The sequence below is a fragment of the Pseudophryne corroboree genome, chromosome 9 (genome assembly GCF_028390025.1).
Source record: "Pseudophryne corroboree isolate aPseCor3 chromosome 9, aPseCor3.hap2, whole genome shotgun sequence".
Classification (NCBI taxonomy): domain Eukaryota; kingdom Metazoa; phylum Chordata; class Amphibia; order Anura; family Myobatrachidae; genus Pseudophryne; species Pseudophryne corroboree.
The window spans coordinates 460,151,022-460,174,262 of record NC_086452.1 but is presented as its reverse complement, the minus strand read 5'-3'; the positions used below and the strand labels follow the sequence as shown (position 1 = coordinate 460,174,262).

Sequence of the window (23,241 nt, the reverse complement as noted above, 5' to 3'; positions counted from 1 at the left end):
CCACGTAAACAGACAGGGCGGCACGAGAAGCAGGAGGGCAATGGCAGAAGCTGCAAGGATTCTTCGCTGGGCGGAAAATCATGTGATAGCACTGTCAGCAGTGTTCATTCCGGGAGTGGACAACTGGGAAGCAGACTTCCTCAGCAGACACGACCTTCACCCGGGAGAGTGGGGACTTCACCCAGAAGTCTTCCACCTGATTGTAAACCGTTGGGAAAAACCAAAGGTGGACATGATGGCGTCACGTCTAAACAAAAAACTGGACAGATATTGCGCCAGGTCAAGGGACCCTCAGGCAATAGCAGTGGACGCTCTGGTAACGCCGTGGGTGTACCAGTCAGTGTATGTGTTCCCTCCTCTGCCTCTCATACCAAAAGTACTGAGAATCATAAGAAGGAGAGGAGTAAGAACTATACTCGTGGTTCCGGATTGGCCAAGAAGGACTTGGTACCTGGAACTTCAAGAGATGCTCACGGACGAACCGTGGCCTCTACCTCTAAGAAAGGACCTGCTACTGCAGGGGCCTTGTCTGTTCCAAGACTTACCGCGGCTGCGTTTGACGGCATGGCGGTTGAACGCCGGATCCTGAGGGAAAAAGGCATTCCAGAAGAAGTCATCCCTACTCTGGTCAAAGCCAGGAAGGACGTAACCGCAAAACATTATCACCGCATTTGGCGTAAATATGTTGCGTGGTGTGAGGCCAAGAAGGCCCCTACAGTGGAATTTCAACTGGGTCGTTTCCTTCATTTCCTGCAAACAGGACTGTCTATGGGCCTAAAATTGGGGTCCATTAAGGTTCAAATTTCGGCCCTGTCGATTTTCTTCCAGAAAGAACTGGCTTCAGTACCTGAAGTTCAGACTTTTGTAAAAGGGGTGCTGCACATACAGCCTCCTTTTGTGCCTCCAGTGGCACCTTGGGATCTCAATGTTGTGTTGAGTTTTCTAAAGTCACATTGGTTTGAACCACTTTCCACTGTGGACTTAAAATATCTCACATGGAAGGTGTCGATGCTGTTAGCCTTGGCTTCAGCCAGGCGTGTGTCAGAATTGGCAGCTTTATCATATAAAAGCCCTTACTTAATTTTTCATTCTGACAGGGCGGAATTGAGGACTCGTCCTCAATTTCTACCTAAGGTGGTTTCTGCATTTCACATGAACCAACCTATTGTGGTACCTGCGGCTACCAGGGACTTAGAGGACTCTAAGTTGCTTGACGTTGTCAGGGCCTTGAAAATATATGTTTCCAGGACGGCTGGAGTCAGAAAATCTGACTCGCTGTTTATCCTGTATGCACCCAACAAGCTGGGTGCTCCTGCTTCAAAGCAGACGATTGCTCGTTGGATTTGTAGTACAATTCAGCTTGCACATTCTGTGGCAGGATTGGCACAACCAAAATCAGTAAAAGCCCATTCCACAAGGAAAGTGGGCTCATCTTGGGCGGCTGCCCGAGGGGTCTCGGCTTTACAACTTTGCCGAGCAGCTACTTGGTCAGGGGCAAACACGTTTGCTAAATTCTACAAATTTGATACCCTGGCTAAAGAGGACCTGGAGTTCTCTCATTCGGTGCTGCAGAGTCATCCGCACTCTCCCGCCCGTTTGGGAGCTTTGGTATAATCCCCATGGTCCTTACGGAGTCCCAGCATCCACTAGGACGTCAGAGAAAATAAGATTTTACTTACCGATAAATCTATTTCTCGTAGTCCGTAGTGGATGCTGGGCGCCCATCCCTAGTGCGGATTGTCTGCAATACTTGTATATAGTTATTGTTACAAAAATTCGGGTTATTATTGTTGTGAGACATCTTTTCAGAGGCTCCTTTGCGTTTATCATACTGTTAACTGGGTTCAGATCACGAGTTGTACGGTGTGATTGGTGTGGCTGGTATGAGTCTTACCCGGGATTCAATATCCTTCCTTATTATGTACGCTCGTCCGGGCACAGTATCCTAACTGAGGCTTGGAGGAGGGTCATAGGGGGAGGAGCCAGTGCACACCACCTGATCCTTAAGCTTTTATTTTGTGCCCTGTCTCCTGCGGAGCCGCTATTCCCCATGGTCCTTACGGAGTCCCAGCATCCACTACGGACTACGAGAAATAGATTTATCGGTAAGTAAAATCTTATTTTAACCACTAACAAAGGAATGCAGGTAATACTCCATATAATACAAATATTAAACCCCAGAAAGGCATGCAAGGGTTAAGGGGGCGTAGCCCCTTGCGACGGTGTGAAGAGCGCCCGTAGGGCGCGATGAAGCACCTAGTATATATATATATATATATATATATATATATGAAAATAAAAGTTTATTGTGATGTATTGAATACACGTTTCTATTCTAAAAAACCTCAGAGAGCTGCTGCCTTCTTACTATTGCTGTGCTACTAGTTTCAGAGGGCACCGGAGCGAATCTGCCTGACTGATAGGGAGTGTCTATTCATGTACTATGATATATATATATATATATATATTATATATATATATATATACATACATACATTGCTCAAAAGAGTAAAGGGAACACTAAGATAACACATCCTAGATCTGAATGAATGAAATATTCTTATTAAATACTTTGTTCTTTACATAGTTCAATGTGCTGACAACAAAATCACACAAAAATTATCAATGGAAATCAAATTTATTAACCCATGGAGGTCTGGATTTGGAGTCACACTCAAAATCAAAGTGCAAAAACACACTACAGGCTGATCCAACTTTGATGTAATGTCCTCCACGTGCCTGTATGACCTCCCTACAACGCCTGGGCATGCTCCTGATGAGGTGGCGGATGGTCTCCTGAGGCATCTCCTCCCAGATCTGGACTAAAGCATCCGCCAACACCTGGACAGTCTGTGGTGCAACGTGGCGTTGGTGGATGGAGCGATCATGATGTCCCAGATGTGCTCAATTGGATTCAGGTCTGGGGAACGGGCGGGCCAGTCCATAGCATCAATGCCTTCGTCTTGCAGGAACTGCTGACACACTCCAGCCACATGAGGTCTAGCATTGTCTTGGATTAGGAGGAACCCAGGGCCAACCCCACCAGCATATGGTCTCACAAGGGGTCTGAGGATCTCATCTCGGTACCTAATGGCAGTCAGGCTACCTCTGGCGAGCACATGGAGGGCTGTGCGGCCCCCCAAAGAAATGCCACCCCACACCATTACTGACCCACTGCCAAACCGGTCATGCTGGAGGATGTTGCAGGCAGCAGAACGTTCTCCTTGACGTCTCCAGACTCTGTCACGTCTGTCACATGTGCTCAGTGAGAACCTGCTTTCATCTGTGAAGAGCACAGGGCGCCAGTGGCGAATTTGCCAATCTTGGTTTTCTCTGGCAAATGCCAAACGTCCTGCTGTAAGCACAACCACCACCTGTGGACGTCGGGCCCTCATACCACCCTCATGGAGTCTGTTTCTGATCGTTTGAGTAGACACATGCACATTTGTGGCTTGCTGGAGGTCATTTTGCAGGGCTCTGGCAGTGCTCCTCCTGTTCCTCCTTGCACAAAGGCGGAGGTAGCGGTCCTGCTGCTGGGTTGTTGCCCTCCTACGGCCTCCTCCACATCTCCTGATGTACTGGCCTGTCTCCTGATAGCGCCTCCATGCTCTGGACACTACGCTGACAGACACAGCAAACCTTCTTGCCACAGCTCGCATTGATGTGCCATCCTGGATGAGCTGCACTACCTGAGCCACTTGTGTGGGTTGTAGACTCCGTCTCATGCTACCACTAGAGTGAAAGCACCGCCAGCTTTCAAAAGTGACCAAAACATCAGCCAGAAAGCATAGGAGCTGAGAAGTGGTCTGTGGTCACCACCTGCAGAACAACTCCTTTATTGGGGGTGTCTTGCTAATTGCCTACAATTTCCACCTGTTGTCTATTCCATTTGCACAACAGCATGTGAAATTGATTGTCAATCAGTGTTGCTTCCTAAGTGGACAGTTTGATTTCACAGAAGTGTGATTGACTTGGAGTTACATTGTGTTTAAGTGTTCCCTTTATTTTTTTTGAGCAGTGTGTGTATATATATATAGCAATATGGCAGCACTCAGAGATTTGCTAAAGTGCAAAACGCTGCTGTTTATTGATATAAATAGCACCTTTTTCCTTTTTCCAGTTTATCAGTTATATTGATATTTTGGGGGACATTACTCCGGGATGTAGTTATGTGACCCGTGGTCAGAAAATCGCCAGTCACAATACCGACACCTCCATGCTGACTAACAGGGACTATTCCCACTCGTGGGTGTCCACGACACCCATAGAGTGGGAATAGAAACTGTGGCGAGCTAAGCTCGCCACCAAGCCCGCAGTGTGGCGAACACCGCGAGCCTGCAAGGGGCTTTGTTGCGCTCACACACACACCCCGCCAGGCATTCTGCGGCCGGGATCTCGGCGTCAGAATGCTGACTGCCGGGATTCCAGCCTGCCGGCAAAACATTCCCAACCCACGGAGGGCCAGAGCAAGTATATACTGCTGATGAGCACAGCAAGAGAGACAGAGCAGAAGAGAGAGAGAGAGAGAGAGAGAGAGACGCGGGAAGGGAGGAAGAGAGAGACACATGGGAAGGAAGAGACTCATGGCGAGAAAGAGATATGATGAGGGGGTCCCCGTCTGAGTGCGCTACTGGCCCCCCTCCACAAATAGACACCATCATCCCTCCCCAATCCACCCCGTACCAAGACAGACTGCTTCGGTACCATGATCATTTCTCCCAGTACTCCCCCCCCCCCCCCCCCTCCCCTCCATAGACAGACAGCAAAAGCACCATTATCCCCCCCTACCCCCCCACAGACGGGTGTAGTATGGTATGTCGGCGGCCGGGCTCCCGGCGACCAGCATACCGGCGCCGGGAGCTACCGGGCACGGTGGTGCGCCACGCTATTTTATTCTCCCTCCAGGGGGGTCGTGGACCCCCACGAGGGAGAAAAAGTGTCGGTATGCCGGCTGTCGGGATTCCGGCGCCGGTATACTGTGCGCCGGGATCCCGACAGTAGGCATACTGAAGACCACCCCCACAGACAAACTGTTAACACACACACACACACACACACACACACACACACACACACACACGAACAGATGAACTATGATCATTCCAGACCCCCCCTCCCCTCTCCCCCACACTCCCCCACTCATGCTAGTCCAAGAGCATACTCTGTTACAAAAAAACGGCTCCAGCCCGCTCCCGACATATTCAGCCACTTTGCGCTGCTGCAACTGCGACTCGCCCCTCACCTCTGAAACCACACCACCAGTCCACGAGTGATCAGGCTGAGAGGAGCTTCTCCTACTACATGTCAGCAGCCGCCTGCCTCTGAGCACGTACATAACAGAGGCAGCAACACTGCCTGAGGCTGAGCTCCGGCGGACTGCACTATTGAATAAATAAAAAACCGGTCAGCTTCTGCGAGATAGATCGTGGCCGGGAGGGTTTTTTTTCTAAGAACTCGGAAACTCCCCCTGCGTGCGCGTATGGGTTCAGGTAGGGAATTCACCAGGTCACTGGCTGAGAGAGAGCATAACATCATACTTGCCTACTCTCCCGGAATGGCCGGGAGGCTCCCGAAAATCGGGTGACCCCCCCGGCCCCCCGGAAGAGCAGGCAAGTCTCCCGATTTGCGGGGTCTCCCCTGCCCGTCCGCCCACTTAGTGTGTAAAGTGGGCGGTCCGGGCAGTAGATGACGCGATTCTTGCTGAATCGCGTCATCATAGCCACGCCCCCTGCAGTGTAATGCCGGTGATCGCGGCATTACAGACCGGGGGCGTGGCTTAAAGGAGGTGTCACTGTGATCCCACCCTTGCTCCGCCCCCGTCCTGCCCTTGCTCCACCCCTGCCCCGCCTCCGGCCACCCCCTCCTTTACAGCACAGCCTCCCCTGCCCGCCCGCTGAGCCGACCTGGCTGCTCTCTCCCGCAGAGAGCAGCCAGAATATCGGTAACTATGCATAACATTTAATCTCAGATCTTATCAATCTTTTCCTTGAAGTATGAAGCAAGATCTTGTGCACTGATAGTAGCTAGTGGGGGAGGGGGGAGGGAGGGTAAAGAAGTGATTTAAATGTATTAAAAAGTCGCTTGGGGTTGGTGGCATGAGAAGAGATGAGAGACTGGAAACAGGTTTCTTTGGCAGTGTCCAGGGCATTACGACAGGAGTGGTAGGTGGTCTTATATGTGAGGAAGTCACTTGGATTCCAAGATTTACGCCGCTGACCGTCTACTTTACATGTTTTTGTAGGTGTCTTGTTACTTTAGAGTGCCACGCTTGGCATTTAAGCCTCCGTAGAGTGTGATGGGTAGAAGATGTGTTTGGGTTTGTTAGAAAACCCCAAAAGTTAGCAATTGGGCAAAACCATACTGCACTGGAGGTGGGGCACGTGTAACATGTGCAGAGAGAATTAGATTTGGGTGGGGTGTGTTCAAACTGAAATCTAAACTGCAGTGTCAAAATAAAGCAGCCAGTATTTACCCTGCACAGAAACAAAATAACCCACCCAAATCTAACTCTCTCTGCACATGTTACACCTGCCCCACCTGCATTGCACGTTGTTTTGTTCAGTTGCTTGCTTTTCTGGTTCGCTAACAAACCTGAATAACCCCCATAGCTTGCATTTCATGTTCTGCAATGTTTTGTACTGTGAGTCTTTTGCAGATGTATCTTGTATTGTTGCACGGTTTCTGTACTCACCGCACGTCACTGTCTGGGGGTCATTCCAAGTTGATCGCTCACTAGCTATTTTTTGCAGCGCTGCGATCAGATAGTCGCCGCCTATAGGGGAGTGTATTTTCACTTTGCAAGTGTGCGAACGCATGTGCAGCCGAGCGGTACAAAAAAGTTTTGCAGTTTCTGAGTAGCTCTGAAGTTACTCAGCCGCTGCGATCACATCAGCCTGTCCGGGCCCGGAATTGATGTCAGACACCCGCCCTGCAAACGCTTGGACACGCCTGAGTTTTTCCAAACACTCCCAGAAAACATTCAGTTGCCACCCACAAACGCCTTCTTCCTGTCAATCTCCTTGCGATCGGCTGTACGAATGGATTCTTCGTAAAACCCATCGCTTAGCAACCATCCGCTATGTACCCGTACGAAGCGCCTGCGCATTGCGGTGCATGCGCAGTTTTGCTGAGTTTTGACCTGATCGCAGCGCAGCAAAAAATTGCTCGTGAGCAACTCGGAATGACCCCCACTGTCAGGTGCTGTGGATCCCTTGTAGCACTATATAAAGCAGGGACAGGCAACCTGATACACTTCAGGGGCCACATATGGAAGTCCTCTAACCAAAAGGGCCGCACATTGGTGGTCATTCCGAGTTGTTCGCTCGCTAGCTGCTTTTAGCAGCATTGCACACGCTAGGCCGCCGCCCTCTGGGAGTGTATCTTAGCTTAGCAGAATAGCGAACGAAAGATTAGCAGAATTGCTACTAAATAATTCTTTGCAGTTTTTGAGTAGCTCCAGACCTACTCCTAGTTTGCGATCAGCTCAGTCTGTTTAGTTCCTGGTTTGACGTCACAAACACGCCCTGCGTTCGCCCAGCCACTCCCCCGTTTCTCCAGCCACTCCTGCGTTTTTTTACCTGGCACGCCTGCGTTTTTTAGCACACTCCCATAAAACGGCCAGTTGTGTAAATCTGCAAAGTTTTGTGTGAAAGTACTTAGCGCATGCGCGATGCGTACCATGCGTATGTGCATTTTCCACATAATCGCTGCGTTGCGAAAATCGGCAACGAGCGAACAACTCGGAATGACCACCATTGCTTTTAGTCTCAGTAGTAAGTTAAGTGAACACGTTTAATCTATGAAAAGTGATAGCAATCTGCAACAAACAAATAATTAGGAAGCAGTTGGGGGCCACAAGTGAGGTCTTGGAAGGTCGCATGCGGCTCTAGGGACCCTTGTTGCCCACCACAGGCCCCGGTTACGCAGGCTTTATCGGCGTGAACCGAGTTCTGTACAGTCAGATTCCGTTCTGACCACCGACTGGAGCCTGAAGCGGTCACACGTAATGCTGCACTTTAATGCTCCTCATGAATACTAGACAGGAGGTGGTGGTGGTATTTCTGCCTATGATTTCTATGATAACTTTATATTGTTAATATTATAGTACAGGTTGAGTATCCCTTATCCAAAATGCTTGGGACCAGATGGATATCGGATTTTTCCGTATTTTGGAATAATTGCATACCATAATGAGATATCATGGTGATGGGACCCAAGTCTAAGCACAGAATGCATTTATGTTACATATACACCTTATACACCAGGCATTCCCAACCACGGTCCTCAAGGCACACCAACAGTGCAGGTTTTAGGGATATCCAGGCTGCAGCACAGATGGTTAAATCAAAATAACTGAGCTACTAATTAAGTCACCTGTGTTCAATCCTGGATATCACTAAAACCTGCACTGTTGGTGTGCCTTGAGGACCGTGGTTGGGAAAGCCTGTTATACATACAGCCTGAAGGTAATTTTAGCCAATATTTTTTATAATTTTGTGCATTAAACAAAGTGTGTGTACATTCACACAATTCATTTATGTTTCATATACACCTTATACACACAGCCTGAAGGTCATTTAATACAATATTTTTTATAACTTTGTGCATTAAACAAAGTGTGTGTACATTCACACAATTCATTTATGTTTCATAAACACCTTATATACACAGTCTGAAGGTCATTTAATACAATATTTTTTATAACTCTGTGTATTAAACGAAGTTTGTGTACATTGAGCCATCAGAAAACAAAGGTTTCACTATCTCAGTCTCACTCAAAAAATTCCGTATTTCGGAATATCTGGATATGGGATACTCAACCTGTATTCTATTGGGAGTGGTTCATCAAATCGACAGTGTCTAGGTCGACAATGTTTAGGTCGACCACTATAGGTCGACAGTCACTAGGTCGACATGGATGGAAGGTCGACATGTGCTAGGTCGACAGGTCTAAAGGTCGACATAAGGATTTAAAAAAAAAAATTGTGTCGTTTTCTTCGTAGAGTGACCGGGATCCCAAATTAGTGCACCGCGTCCCCTCGCATGGCTCGCTTCGCTCGCCATGCTTCGGGCATGGTGCCTTCGCTCCGCTACCGCTTCGCTCGGCACACTTCACCGTTCCAATCGTAGTCCACGTGGATCGTTAAGTGTGAAAAAATCCCCCCCCAAAAAAATAATGTGAAAAACTCATGTTGACCTTTAGACCTGTCGACCTAGCACATGTCGACCTAGAAACCCTGTCGACCTTCCATCCATGTCGACCTAGTGACTGTCGACCTATAGTGGTCGACCTAAACATTGTCGACCTATACACTGTCGGTCTTCAGACCGGATCCCATTCTTATTACTGGTCATGCTATTTGCATATTTAGCTCTCACGGACGTGCAGATAAATGTGTCTCTCTGTAGGGTATTATAAATCCAGCGTATAGGTCACACTGTAGCATTACACACATACAGACACTTCCACATTGTGTAGCGAGCATTATACCACTGATACATGCTATAGCATGGCATACATTACCTAGACCTGTCGCTGGGGGAAATGTCTGTGAGAGTCGGTGAGATCTGGAAGAAGAGTAATTCCTGGGTGCTACATATCAGCAGTCCCGGGAGTTACTGTATCCGTGCAGGGAGAGCAGACAGTCCGCTTCCGTTTTCCTGCTTTATGTAACAGGATTTGCATCACATCAGGGGTGAGCCCTGCAGCCACAGATCCCTGGGATCCCCCAGCTGCTTCCCGTAAGAGCTGGCACTCTATACTACACGCCCTGGAAGGAGCAGTAACTTCCTTCTCTGTAGCTGGGGGTGAGTACTGCAGCTACCTGGGTGTCACACAACCAGTAGAACAGGAAAGCACACTGTGAATGAGATTCAGCTCTGGCAAGTGACCCGGTGCTGCTTTGTAGGCTGATAAGAAATGCAGGGACTTGTAGTTCCACAACAGCTGGAGAGAAGCAGGTTGCCTGTGCTAGCTGCATACACTCTGGTTACTTGCAGCTACCACAACACACTGTACATAACACTGTAGAATAATTGTCTACTGTTATTCTGTATGCAATTTTAACCACTATTCTGTTAGTATAGGGAACAAGCTACACAGTACTACTTCTCATTAGGCAACTATATAATACGACCACTCCCACTATATCCAGATGGGTAACTGACAGGTACACAGTACCACTTCTCTATGCAGTGTGTGGTGAGATCACTGGTGGAAGGCAGGTATTTTTGCCCCAAGTTTCTTACTTATGTGTTTTAAAACCCCAGGAATATTGTGTTGATTCTGCTGAGAGCTTTTGGTAAGAATCGGATAAGGGTCCTGGGGTTGGATGTGAGTAGAGAGGGCGGGGTTCTCAATCCATTTAGGCCCAGTTCGGGTCTTTGGGCTTTTAGCAACACAGAAGACTAATTAAGGCTGTCAGCTGTGTGGGTGTGCTAAAAGGCGGTCAACCTGATCATTTCTCTCTCACACTGCCTGGGGAAAAGGAAACACTTTGGAGTCTCTGTGAGAGAAAACTGCTCTTGAACTTCACTAGCTGTACCTGGTAAAAACTTCTTGTATTGTTTTTTTTAGTGAGTTAGGATTATCCTGTGTATAGGTAGGGCCGGACGGCAACGTATTTATTTTGATGTTTATTTCTATTTTTCCTGCACAATAAAACTGGTTGAGGCCGGTTGCACCAAACAAACGGAATTGTGTGATCTCCAGGCTGCTGCATCCTGACATCTACCCCAGGAGATGGTACCTATTCCCCTGATCCTGTTACAGCAGTGCTTATTATCTGTTCTGTCTGTATAGGGAAATGCACAGTACTACTCTCCCTGCTGTATCCGACCTACACAGTACCACTTCTCTGTGCAATGCCTAGTATCTGTTCTGTCTGTATAGGGAAATGCACAGTACTACTCTCCCTACTAAATTCAACCTATACAGTACCACTTCTCTATGCAATGCCTAGTATCTGTTCTGTCTGTATAAGGGAAATTCACAGTACTACTCTTCCTACTGTATCCGACCTACACAGTACAACTTCTCTATGCAATGCCTAGTATCTGTTCTGTCTATATAGGGAAATGCACAGTACTATTCTTCCTACTGTATCCGACCTACACAGTACCACTTCTCTATGAAATGCCTAGCATCTGTTCTGTCTGTATAGGGAAATGTACAGTACCACTCCCCACTGTATCCAACATACACAGTACCACTACTCTATGCAATGCCTAGTATCTGTTCTGTCTGTATAGGGAAATGCACAGTACTACTCTTCCTACTATATCCGACCTACACAGTACCACTTCTCTATGAAATGCCTAGCATCTGTTCTGTCTGTATAGGGAAATGTACAGTACCACTCCCTACTGTATCTGACCTACACCGTACCACTTCTCTATGCAATGCCTAGTATCTGTTCTGTCTGTATAGGGAAATGCACAGTACTACTCTTCCTACTATATCCGACCTACACAGTACCACTTCTATATGCAATGCCTAGTATCTGTTCTGTCTGTATAGGGAAATGCACAGTACTACTCTTCCTACTATATCCAACCTACACAGTACCACTTCTCTATGCAATGCCTAGTATCTGTTCTGTCTGTATAGGGAAATGCACAGTACTACTCTTCCTACTATATCCGACCTACACAGTACCACTTCTCTATGCAATGCTTAGTATCTGTTCTGTCTGTATAGGGAAATGCACAGTGCTACTCTTCCTACTGTATCTGACCTACACAGTACCACTTCTCTATGCAATGCCTAGTATCTGTTCTGTCTGTATAGGGAAATGCACAGTACTACTCTTCCTACTGCATATGAGATGGGTAGCTGACAGCTACACTGTGCCACCGATTCCTGAAAGAATTACAGGGTGGGTTAGGGATTAGGAGTGGGGAAGAATACTTACCAGAATGCTGGAGCATCACAGGCCTGTGCCAAAAGTGACAGTCACATGATCACTGGGACCCAGAAGAAGATTCTGGAGACGATGACGCTGCCGCCATGACCAGGTAAGTGACCGCTGGGCAACCGGAGACATCAGGTTTGCATTCTACCATGTCAACATGTCATCCGTGAAGACATGATGACTATTGACCTGGTCACTGCTGACATGCAAAGCATACAGACATTTCAACTATGTTGGCATTCTTATGTCAACATGAGAACTGTCGACCTAATATACCCCATTCTATGCTTCATTATTCACAGTTCTCAGCGACCGGCTCCACAGTGCCAGCAACACATGCAGCGGATATATCTGGGCAGGGACTCGTCTACTCCTGTGCCAAGCACTCACACAGGAAATACAAAGTGATGTCAGGGGCTGGAATTTCCCTATCTGGAACCGAGAGACTGATCTACGTGCAGGACAGGAAAACCAGCGCAGACACACAAACGTCGTCTTGACCAAAGAGATGATTGTGTAACAACCCGGTGGTTACTAATGACGATCCCCTATTGTCACATACAGAGTGACTTCATCAAATGCCCCATGTTGTGCAATGTGTGGTAACACCCAATCAGATGTTTGTTTACATTTTCTAAACTGTGATAGTAAAATGACAGTCAGAACCTGATTGGTTACTACACGTGGCAGCATAACAGTGCATATTGTAGAAGCACCGTAGCGTTATACTTCTATGTAGGCGTAAGACAGGAACCACAGACAGGTTTTTATTAACTGTATATATATTAAATGCAATTTGTGACAAATTTAGCTCAACCACAGTATACGGCAGGTACACACCAAAAATCTGTCATCCTCGATTTGAGAGATGAAATGACACTGATCAGCCCCTGGGTACACACCGCAACAATCTTACGTAAATCAGCTCATTGATTTTTAAAAACGTTGACAGCAAGCAAGAGCGGATCGGCCAATCCTGCTGCCTCGCTCGCAATAATTGGATCTGGTTGCTGCATACACGCTGTACAATATTTGGACCGACCGGCCGATTACTGCACAGTGGGCCTAATTCACACCTGATCGCTAGGCTGCGTTTCCGTACAGTGGGCTATCAGGTCTAAACTGCGCATGCGTATGCACCGTAATGCGCAGGCGTTCCGCACGGGTACAAAGTGGATCGCCGCTCAGCGATGGGTTTGTGCGAAGGATCCATTCGCACGGGCGTTCGCAAGGAGATTGACAGGAAGAAGGCGTTTGTGGGTGGCAACTGACCGTTTTCAGGGAGTGGTTGGACAAACGCAGGCGTGTCCAATCGTTTGCAGGGAGGGTGTCTGATGTCAATTCCGGCCCCCGGACAGGCTGATGTGATCGCAGCGGCTGAGTAAGTCCTGGGCTGCGCAGAGACTGCACAAGATCTGTTTGTACCGCTCGGCTACACATGCGATCGCACACTTGCAAAGCTAAAATACACTCCCCTGTAGGCGGTGACTATGCGAACGCAGGACTGCAAAAAATCCCTAGCGAGCGCTCAGGTCTGAATTAGCCCCAGTGTGCACTCCGCTTTATGACAGCAGTGCAATGCATAACTTGTATATAGATGCAGTATTAGTAAATGTGTACGTGTCGTCAATAAGCTGAGGATGAGGTAAGATTGGCCCAATCGTAGTCCAAAAGTCGTATTCGTAACGCATTTTGTTGCAGAATCACCCACTACTCCATTTGACGAAGTTGTGGTTTATTCCACAAAAATATGCGTCAACTAAACTGCTGAGAGCAGTGATCCCAAAAGTCCAGGTTTTAAGGATATCCATGATTAGGCACAGGTCACTTAATTAGTACCTCAGTGAGTTTGATTATACCGTCTGTGCACAAGCAGGGACATCCCTAAAACCCGGACTGTTTGGGGGTCTCGATGACTGAGTTTAGGAACCGCTGAGTTAGGGACTACCACTGGATTGATCTTTACAAGATCCTCGGCTTAGTCATCAGAATTTGTAAGAGATGGTGAAAAAAATAAGAATTTACTCACCGGTAATTCTATTTCTCGTAGTCCGTAGTGGATGCTGGAAACTCCGTAAGGACTATGGGGGATAGACGGGCTCCGCAGGAGACTGGGCACTCTAAAAGAAAGATTAGGTACTATGGTGGTCATTCCGAGTTGTTCGCTCGCAAGCTGCTTTTAGCAGCATTGCACACGCTAAGCCGCCACCTACTGGGAGTGAATCTTAGCTTATCAAAATTGCGAACGAAAGATTCGCAATATTGCGAAAAGACTTCTCTGTGCAGTTTCTGAGTAGCTCGAGACTTACTCTGCCAGTGCGATCAGTTCAGTGCTTGTCGTTCCTGGTTTGACGTCACAAACACACCCAGCGTTCGCCCAGACACTCCTCCGTTTCTCCAGCCACTCCCGCGTTTTTCCCAGAAACGGTAGCGTTTTTTCACACACTCCCATAAAACGGCAAGTTTCCGCCCAGAAACACCCACTTCCTGTCAATCACACTCCGATCACCAGAACGAAGAAAAAACCTCGTAATGCCGTGAGTAAAATACCTAACTGCATAGCAAATTTACTTGGCGCAGTCGCACTGCGGACATTGCGCATGCGCATTAGCGGCTAAACGCTCCGTTGCGAAAAAATAATAACGAGCGAACAACTCGGAATGACCCCCTATATCTGGTGTGCACTGGCTCCTCCCTCTATGCCCCTCCTCCAGACCTCAGTTAGGGAAACTGTGCCCGGAAGAGCTGACATTACCAGGAAAGGATTTGGAATCCAGGGTAAGACTCATACCAGCCACACCAATCACACCGTATAACTCGTGATACTATACCCAGTTAACAGTATGAACAAACAACTGAGCCTCAGTAACAGATGGCTCATAACAATAACCCTTTAGTTAAGCAATAACTATATACATGTATTGCAGAGAGTCCGCACTTGGGACGGGCGCCCAGCATCCACTACGGACTACGAGAGATAGAATTACCGGTGAGTAAATTCTTATTTTCTCTGACGTCCTAGTGGATGCTGGGAACTCCGTAAGGACCATGGGGATTATACCAAAGCTCCCAAACGGGCGGGAGAGTGCGGATGACTCTGCAGCACCGAATGAGCAAACTCAAGGTCCTCCTCAGCCAGGGTATCAAACTTGTAGAACTTAGCAAATGTGTTTGAACCCGACCAAGTAGCAGCTCAGCAAAGCTGTAAAGCCGAGACCTCTCGGGCAGCCGCCCAAGAAGAGCCCACCTTCCTTGTGGAATGGGCTTTCACTGATTTAGGATGCGGCAGTCCAGCCGCAGAATGTGCCAGCTGAATCGTGCAACAGATCCAGCGAGCAATAGTTTGCTTTGAAGCAGGAGCACCCAGCTTGTTGGGTGCATGCAGGATAAATAGCGAGTCAGTTTTTCTGACTCCAGCCGTCCTGGAAACATAAATTTTCAAAGCCCGGACTACGTCCAGCAACTTGGAATCCTCCAAGTCCCGAGTAGCCGCAGGCACCACAATAGGTTGGTTCAAATGAAACGCTGATACCACCTTTGGGAGAAAGTGGGGACGAGTCCTCAATTCTGCCCTGTCCATATGGAAGATCAGATATGGGCTTTTACATGACAAAGCCGCCAATTCTGACACACGCCTAGCCGAAGCTAAGGCCAACAGCATGACCACCTTCCACGTGAGATACTTTAGCTCCACGGTCTTAAGTGGCTCAAACCAGTGTGATTTCAGGAAATCCAACACAACGTTAAGATCCCAAGGTGCCACTGGAGGCACAAAAGGGGGCTGAATATGCAGCACTCCCTTAACAAACGTCTGAACTTCAGGCAGTGAAGCCAGTTCTTTTTGAAAGAAAATAGATAGGGCCGAAATCTGGACCTTTATGGACCCCAATTTTAGGCCCATAGACACCCCTGACTGTAGGAAGTGCAGAAATCGACCCAGCTGGAATTCCTCTGTTGGGGCCTTCCTGGCCTCACACCAAGCAACATATTTCTGCCATATGCGGTGATAATGCTTTACAGTCACATCCTTCCTAGCTGTTATCAGCGTAGGAATCACTTCATCTGGAATGCCCTTTTCCGTTAGGATCCGGCGTTCAACCGCCATGCCGTCAAACGCAGCCGCGGTAAGTCTTGGAACAGACAGGGCCCCTGCTGTAACAGGTCCTGTCTGAGAGGCAGAGGCCATGGGTCCTCTGAGATCATTTCTTGTAGTTCTGGGTATCAAGTTCTTCTTGGCCAATCCGGAACGATGAGTATAGTTTTTACTCCTCTCTTTCTTACTATCCTCAGCACCTTGTGTATGAGAGGAAGAGGAGGGAACACATAAACCGACTGGTACACCCACGGTGTCACTAGTGCGTCCACAGCTATCGCCTGAGGGTCCCTTGACCTGGCGCAATATTTTTTTAGCTTTTTGTTGAGGCGGGACGCCATCATGTCCACCTGTGGCAGTTCCCAGAGATTTACAATCTGTGTGAAGACTTCTTGATGAAGTCCCCACTCTCCCGGGTGGAGGTCGTGCCTGCTCAGGAAGTCTGCTTCCCAGTTGTCCACTCCCGGAATGAACACTGCTGACAGTGCTAGCACGTGATTCTCCGCCCATCGAAGAATCCTTGTGGCTTCTGCCATTGCCATCCTGCTTCTCGTGCCGCCCTGGCGGTTTACATGGGCGACCGGCGTGATGTTGTCTGACTGAATCAGTACTGGGTGGTTTTGAAGCAGGGGCTCTGCTTGACTCAGGGCGTTGTAAATGACCCTTAGTTCCAGTATATTTATGTGTAGTGAAGTCTCCAGACTTGACCACTGTCCTTGGAAGTTTCTTCCCTAAATGACTGCCCCCCATCCTCGGAGGCTTGCATCCGTGGTCACCAGGACCCAGTCCTGTATGCCGAACCTGCGACCCTCGAGAAGATGAGCACTCTGCAGCCACCACAGCAGAGACACCCTGGCCCTTGGGGACAGGGTGATCAACCGATGCATCTGAAGATGCGATCCGGACCATTTGTCCAACAGATCCCACTGAAAGATCCTTGCATGGAACCTGCCGAAGGGAATTGCTTCGTAAGAAGCCACCATCTTTCCCAGGACTCGCGTGCAGTGATGCACCGACACCTGTTTTGGTTTCAGGAGGTCCCTGACCAGAGATGACAATTCCTGGGCCTTCTCCACCGGGAGAAACACCTTCTTCTGTTCTGTGTCCAGAATCATGCCCAGGAAAAGCAGACGCGTCGCAAGAATCAGCTGCGACTTTGGGATATTCAGAATCCAGCCGTGCTGTTGCAACACTTCCTGAGAGAGTGCTACGCTGACCAACAACTGCTCTCTGGACCTCGCCTTTATGAGGAGATCGTCCAAGTACGGGATAATTATAACTCCCTTCTTCCGAAGGAGTATCATTATTTCGGCCATTACCTTGGTAAATATTCTCGGTGCCGTGGAGAGACCAAACGGCAACGTCTGGAATTAGTAATGACAGTCTTGTACCACAAACCTGAGGTATTCCTGGTGAGGTGGGTAAATGGGGACATGCAAGTAAGCATCCTTGATGTCCAGCGACACCATAAAATCCCCCTCTTCCAGGCTTGCAATAACCGCCCTGAGCGATTCCATTTTGAACTTAAACTTCTTTATATAAGTGTTCAAGGATTTTAAATTCAGGATGGGTCTCACCGAACCGTCCGGTTTCGGTACCACAAACATTGTGGAATAGTAACCCCTGCCTTGTTGATGGAGGGGGACCTTGATTATCACCTGCTGGAGGTACAGCTTGTGAATTGCCGCCAGTACTACCTCCCTTTCCATGGGGGAAGCTGGCAAGGCTGATTTGAGGTAACGGCGAGGGGGAGTCGCCTCGAACTCCAGCTTGTATCCCTGAGATATAATTTGTACAGCCCAGAAATCCACTTGTGAGCGAACCCACTGGTTGCTGAAGTTTCGGAGGCGCGCCCCCACCGCACCTGGCTCCGCCTTTGGAGCCTTAACGTCATGCGGTGGACTTAGTGGAAGCAGGGGAGGATTTTTGTTCCTGGGAACTGGCTGTCTGGTGCAGCTTTTTCCCTCTACCCCTGCCTCTGGCCAGAAAGGATGCTCCTCTGACCCGCTTGCCTTTCTGAGGCCGAAAGGACTGCATTTGATAATACGGTGCTTTCTTAGGCTGTGAGGGAACCTGAGGTAAAAAAGTCGACTTCCCAGCAGTTGCTGTGGATACGAGGTCCGAGAGACCGTCCCCAAACAATTCCTCACCCTTATAAGGCAAAACATCCATGTGTTTTTTAGAATCAGCATCACCTGTCCACTGCCGAGTCCATAATACTCTCCTGGCAGAAATGGACATTGCATTAATTCTAGATGCCAGCAGGCAAATGTCCCTCTGTGCATCCCGCATATATAAGACGACGTCTTTTATATCTTCGATGGTTAGCAAAACAGTATCCCTGTCGAGGGAATCAATGTTGTCTGACAAGGTATCAGTCCATGCTGCTGCAGCACTACACATCCAGGCTGAAGCAATAGCAGGTCTCAGTAGAGTACCAGAGTGTGTATACACAGACTTCAGGATAGCTTCCTGCTTTCTATCTGCAGGATCCTTTGGGCCGCCGTATCCTGAGACGGCAGTGCCACCCTTTTAGATAAGCGTGTTAGCGCCTTGTCCACCCTAGGGGATGTTTCCCAATGTAACCTATCCGTTGGCGGGAAAGGGTACGCCATCAGTAACCTCTTAGAAATCACTAGTTTCTTATCAGGGGAACTCCACGCTTCTTCACACAAATCATTTAATTCATCAGATGGGGGAAAAGTCACTGGCTGCTTTTTCTCCCCAAACATAATACCCCTCTTGGTGGTAACCGGGTTAATATCAGAAATGTGCAATACATCTTTCATTGCAGTAATCATGCATCGGATGGCTTTTGTAGACTGTACATTTGTCTCATCCTCATCTACACTGGAGTCAGACTCCGTGTCGACATCTGTGTCTACCATCAGAGCTAGCGGGCGTTTATGAGCCCCTGACGGCTTCTGAGTCGCCTGGGCAGGCGCGGGTGAGACCCCGGCTGTCCCAAGGCTGTTGCGTCATCGAACCTTTTATGTAAGGAGTTGACACTGTCTGTTAAGACCTTCCACATATCCATCCAATCAGGTGTCGGCCCCGTAGGGGGCGACACCACACTTATCTGCCTCTGCTCCGCCTCCACGTAACCCTCCTCATCAAACATGTCGACACAGCCGTACCGACACACCGCACACACACAGGGAATGCTCAGACTGAGGACAGGACCCCACAAAGTCCTTTGGGGAGACAGAGAGAGAGAGTATGCCAGCACACACCACAGCGCTATATAACACAGGGATTTACACTGCTAATAAGTGATTTTCCCAATAGCTGCTTGTCTGTATCGATTTGCGCCTAAATTTATGTGCCCCCCCTCTCTTTTTAACCCGTCTTGTACCTGGATACTGCAGGGGAGAGCCTGGGGAGCGTGCTTCCAGCGGAGCTGTGAAGGGAAAATGGCGCTGGTGTGCTGAGGAAGAAGGCCCCGCCCCCTCAGCGGCGGGCTTCTGTCCCGCGTTTTCTGTAACTTAATGGCGGGGTTTTTTACACATATACAGTTAACTGACTGTATTATGTGTATTTTATGCCAAAAGGTATTATAGTTGCTGCCCAGGGCGCCCCCCCCCCCCCAGCGCCATGCACCCTACAGTGACCGAAGCGTGTGGTGTGCTGTGGGAGCAATGGCGCACAGCTGCAGTGCTGTGCGCTACCTTAATGAAGACAGGAATCTTCTGCCGCCGATTTCATCGCTTCTTCTGTCTTCTGGCTCTGCAAGGGGGACGGCGGCGCGGCTCCGGGAACGGACGATCGAGGACAGGCCCTGTGTTCGAACCCTCTGGAGCTAATGGTGGCCAGTAGCCTAAGAAGCACAAGCTATCTGCAAGCAGGTAGGTTTGCTTCTCTCCCCTCAGTCCCACGTAGCAGTGAGTCTGTTGCCAGCAGATCTCACTGAAAATAAAAAACCTAACAAATACTTTCTTTTCTAGCAAGCTCAGGAGAGCCCACTAGGAGCACCCAGCTCTGGCCGGGCACAGATTCTAACTGAGGTCTGGAGGAGGGGCATAGAAGGAGGAGCCAGTGCACACCAGATAGTACCTAATCTTTCTTTTAGAGTGCCCAGTCTCCTGCGGAGCCCGTCTATTCCTCATGGTCCTTACGGAGTTCCCAGCATCCACTAGGACGTCAGAGAAATAGGATTTTAATTACCTACCGGTAAATCCTTTTCTCATAGTCCGTAGAGGATACTGGGGATCCATTTAGTACTATGGGGTATAGACCCTGTCAAAGTCGAAAAATATTGTAATGCATATGCCTTGTACTAACCCCATGCACATGCCCGCTGCTCGTGCACTCAGTCCGCCGTGCGTGCACATATCCGCAATTTGCGTAGGATCGCTCCTGCAATCATGCGCGTGATATGGGTATTTACGGCGGAGTTTGTGAGCGCGTAGAGGGTTATTAGAACATTACATATTTAACCCAAATAGTGTACATTTTAGATATAACTCCCTTGCACCACATCAGCGAGTATTAATAGTTTAAACAGTTCCAGGACTAAGAGATTCGTCTTTGCATGATAGGAAGGGTCAGATAAAGGTTGGAAGGTGATGTCTAGTATCCAGCTGTAGGTTATTTTAAGAGTAACATTCCGGTGTCGGTTAGAGAAAGATCGCATGTTCCAGCGTATAGTTATGTGCAAAAGTAGAATATAGATATTAACTGTATTTACTGTATATTATGTATGCGGCGGGAATCCAGTGGATACCACCCACCAGAGCAGTTGGGGAAAGACATCGCCCACCTTTTCAAATCAACCTATGACCTCTCCTGTAATGAAAAGACACATCTCTGTGTCCAATGGACAATGCGATTACAGTGACCATTGTATTGTGTATGTAAGTTGTGTATTATTATTATTATTATTATTATTACCAGTTATTTATATAGCGCACACATATTCCGCAGCGCTGTACAGAGAATATTTTGCCCATTCACATCAGTCCCTGCCCCAGTGGAGCTTACAATCTATATTCCCTACCACATGTACACAGACACATTCATACTAGTGTTAATTTTGTTGGGAGCCAATTAACCTACCAGTATATTTTTGGATTGTGGGAGGAAACCGGAGTACCCGGAGGAAACCCACGCAAGTACGGGGAGAATATACAAACTCCGCACAGTTAGGGCCATGGTGGGAATCGAACCCATGACCTCAGTGCTGTGAGGCAGTAATGCTAACCATTACACCATCCGTACTGCCCCACGGATAAAAAGCCCATTGTTGCCTGGCTGGTCAGAAGACTCTGAACGCTATCTATGTGACGAGCGGAGGACCGGCCGGGTTGCGCTTGCGAACTTTCTCACGTATGTACATTCTCTGTAGCCATTATTCTGTTTAGATTTATCTTGTTAGCCTGTAGTGTATGATTTGTACTGTTTTACCTTTTGGAATAATCCACGGTGGCCTTAGAACCCTGTGGTTTCAACTACAAATCGGTGTTGTGTCTTCACTTTCCTGCAAGGGTTTTAAAAGCATATTTAACTGTATAAGGTTTATAAGCATTAATAAGGTGTACGCACTGCGGGTACTTTATACCGTCAGCGCTACTTAAGGTTTAAGGTATAACATCGTTGCAGTACTTTGCTGCTAAGGGTTTAAAGTGTAATCATATCATTGCATTGTATCACTATAAGGTTTAAAGGTTATCAATTGTGTGTGCGTGCGCTGTGCGTACTCTGTACACTCAGCGCGGCGTGTATACGCCAAATACGTACCACTTGCAGGACTCTGTACGCAAATAGCGTACAAAGTGCGTAGCACGTGTGTTCGGTCTAGCGGCCATAGTGGCTCCACGGTAAAAGTGTATTTAGAGGTATAGCTTTACGGTCTAAGATAATATCGACATTATCAATTGGGGGCTCGTCCGGTTCTTCCTCATACCCGCAGCCTAGCAGGTTTACGCAGACTTTATCTATCAGCAAAGGGCGGAAAGGTATCCCCCGTAAACCTTCTCTTGGTCGGTGGATACACTAGTGCTGATTAGATAAGCGTCTGCCCTGCATGGTTTGTAGGGATGCTGGAGGGATCCGTAAGGTAAGAACGCACAGCTAGTTGTAAAGTCTGTAAAATTTCTGTCTGGCGCCAAATGCGCACACAACACACGCATACACCTGTATTTTGTACTTTGCATATCTGCTCGCATTATTGCCATAAGCATTGATTACTAGATTCATTTTGACCTGTACTGAGAAAATTTGTTGCTATTTAGTTAAAATATAGAGTTAATAGTTAAGGAAGTAAGTGTAAGACGCACACGCAGCCTGGCCTAGTTGTAAAGGTTTATACAGTAGAAACTGTGGGGTGTGTTAAGTGAGCGATTATAGTTAAATATCGCTTACATTTATAGAAGTGTGGGATTTGTAGTACTGCGGACGCACAGCCTTTGTACACGTGTCTCGGACAGAGTACGGGACTGCGTACGCAACGTAAAGGTATACAAACGTGGCGTGTTTACGCAACGTGTGTAAAAGTACGACCGCTAAGTACAAATCACACAATAGCATTGCTTTAGTTTAGGCGCAAGACGGTAGCCACGCGATAATAGCACAAATTGTTCAGTTTCCAATATTTAGTTTAAAAACCTTTTTTACTGTATTACCTCTGGAATTAAGGCTGTTTTATCTGAATGAAAGTTAATTTTCTGTACAGAAAAACCAAAGTGTATATGAGTGAACGAGCGTGAGTGTGCAAACAATAAAGATTTTGTGAACCCAGGGAATTCGGGATCCCGTAGGAGACCACACCAGGTGAGTGGACACTTGATGGCGTGAGAGTGGCTTGCTCACGTTAACATTGATTAAAGTACAAAAAGCAAAGTAGTAGATATCGCAGACCAAAGGTCAGCGAAGGTATAGAGTACCGCAGACCAAAGGTCAGCGAGGTTTTTGTTTAGAGAGCGCAGCCCAGGTGGTTGGCGTAGAACCCATATAGGCCCGTTCAGATACGCTCCGGCTGAGGTTTCGCAGCCTGAAAAACGATTCCATTGGTCGTACGGCGGATAAGTAACAGTTACCTATACGCTGTGCGATTGGACCGCGCGTTCGTGGGTGCAAAACTTAGCTCACCGTGATACCCTTTTACGAGTTTTGCGTAAAATCGCGGGATCATAAGCGCTAGGTGTAGCACACGCAACGTGATTTGTGTAACATTTTTTTGTTTGAAGGGAGTTTTCGCTGGTCACTCAGGAAATCTCCAACGACCAATATTTACTGGGA

At 48.0% G+C, this 23,241-nt stretch overlaps 1 protein-coding gene across 2 annotated transcripts in view; it reads right to left on the bottom strand.

Moving 5' to 3' along the window:
- IRAK2 (interleukin 1 receptor associated kinase 2) overlaps positions 1-12,287 on the bottom strand; it is a 67,883-nt gene extending 55,596 nt beyond the window's left edge. Inside the window, exon 1 of one of the 2 annotated variants that reach the window (XM_063941270.1) lies at positions 11,913-12,287. The gene's annotated coding sequence lies outside the window, so the exon portion shown is untranslated. Of the gene's footprint in view, positions 1-9,523; positions 10,226-11,912 lie in introns of those variants that run through there. The other variant, XM_063941269.1, reaches the window with a different exon arrangement.
- Between the last annotated feature and the right edge of the window lie 10,954 nt (positions 12,288-23,241).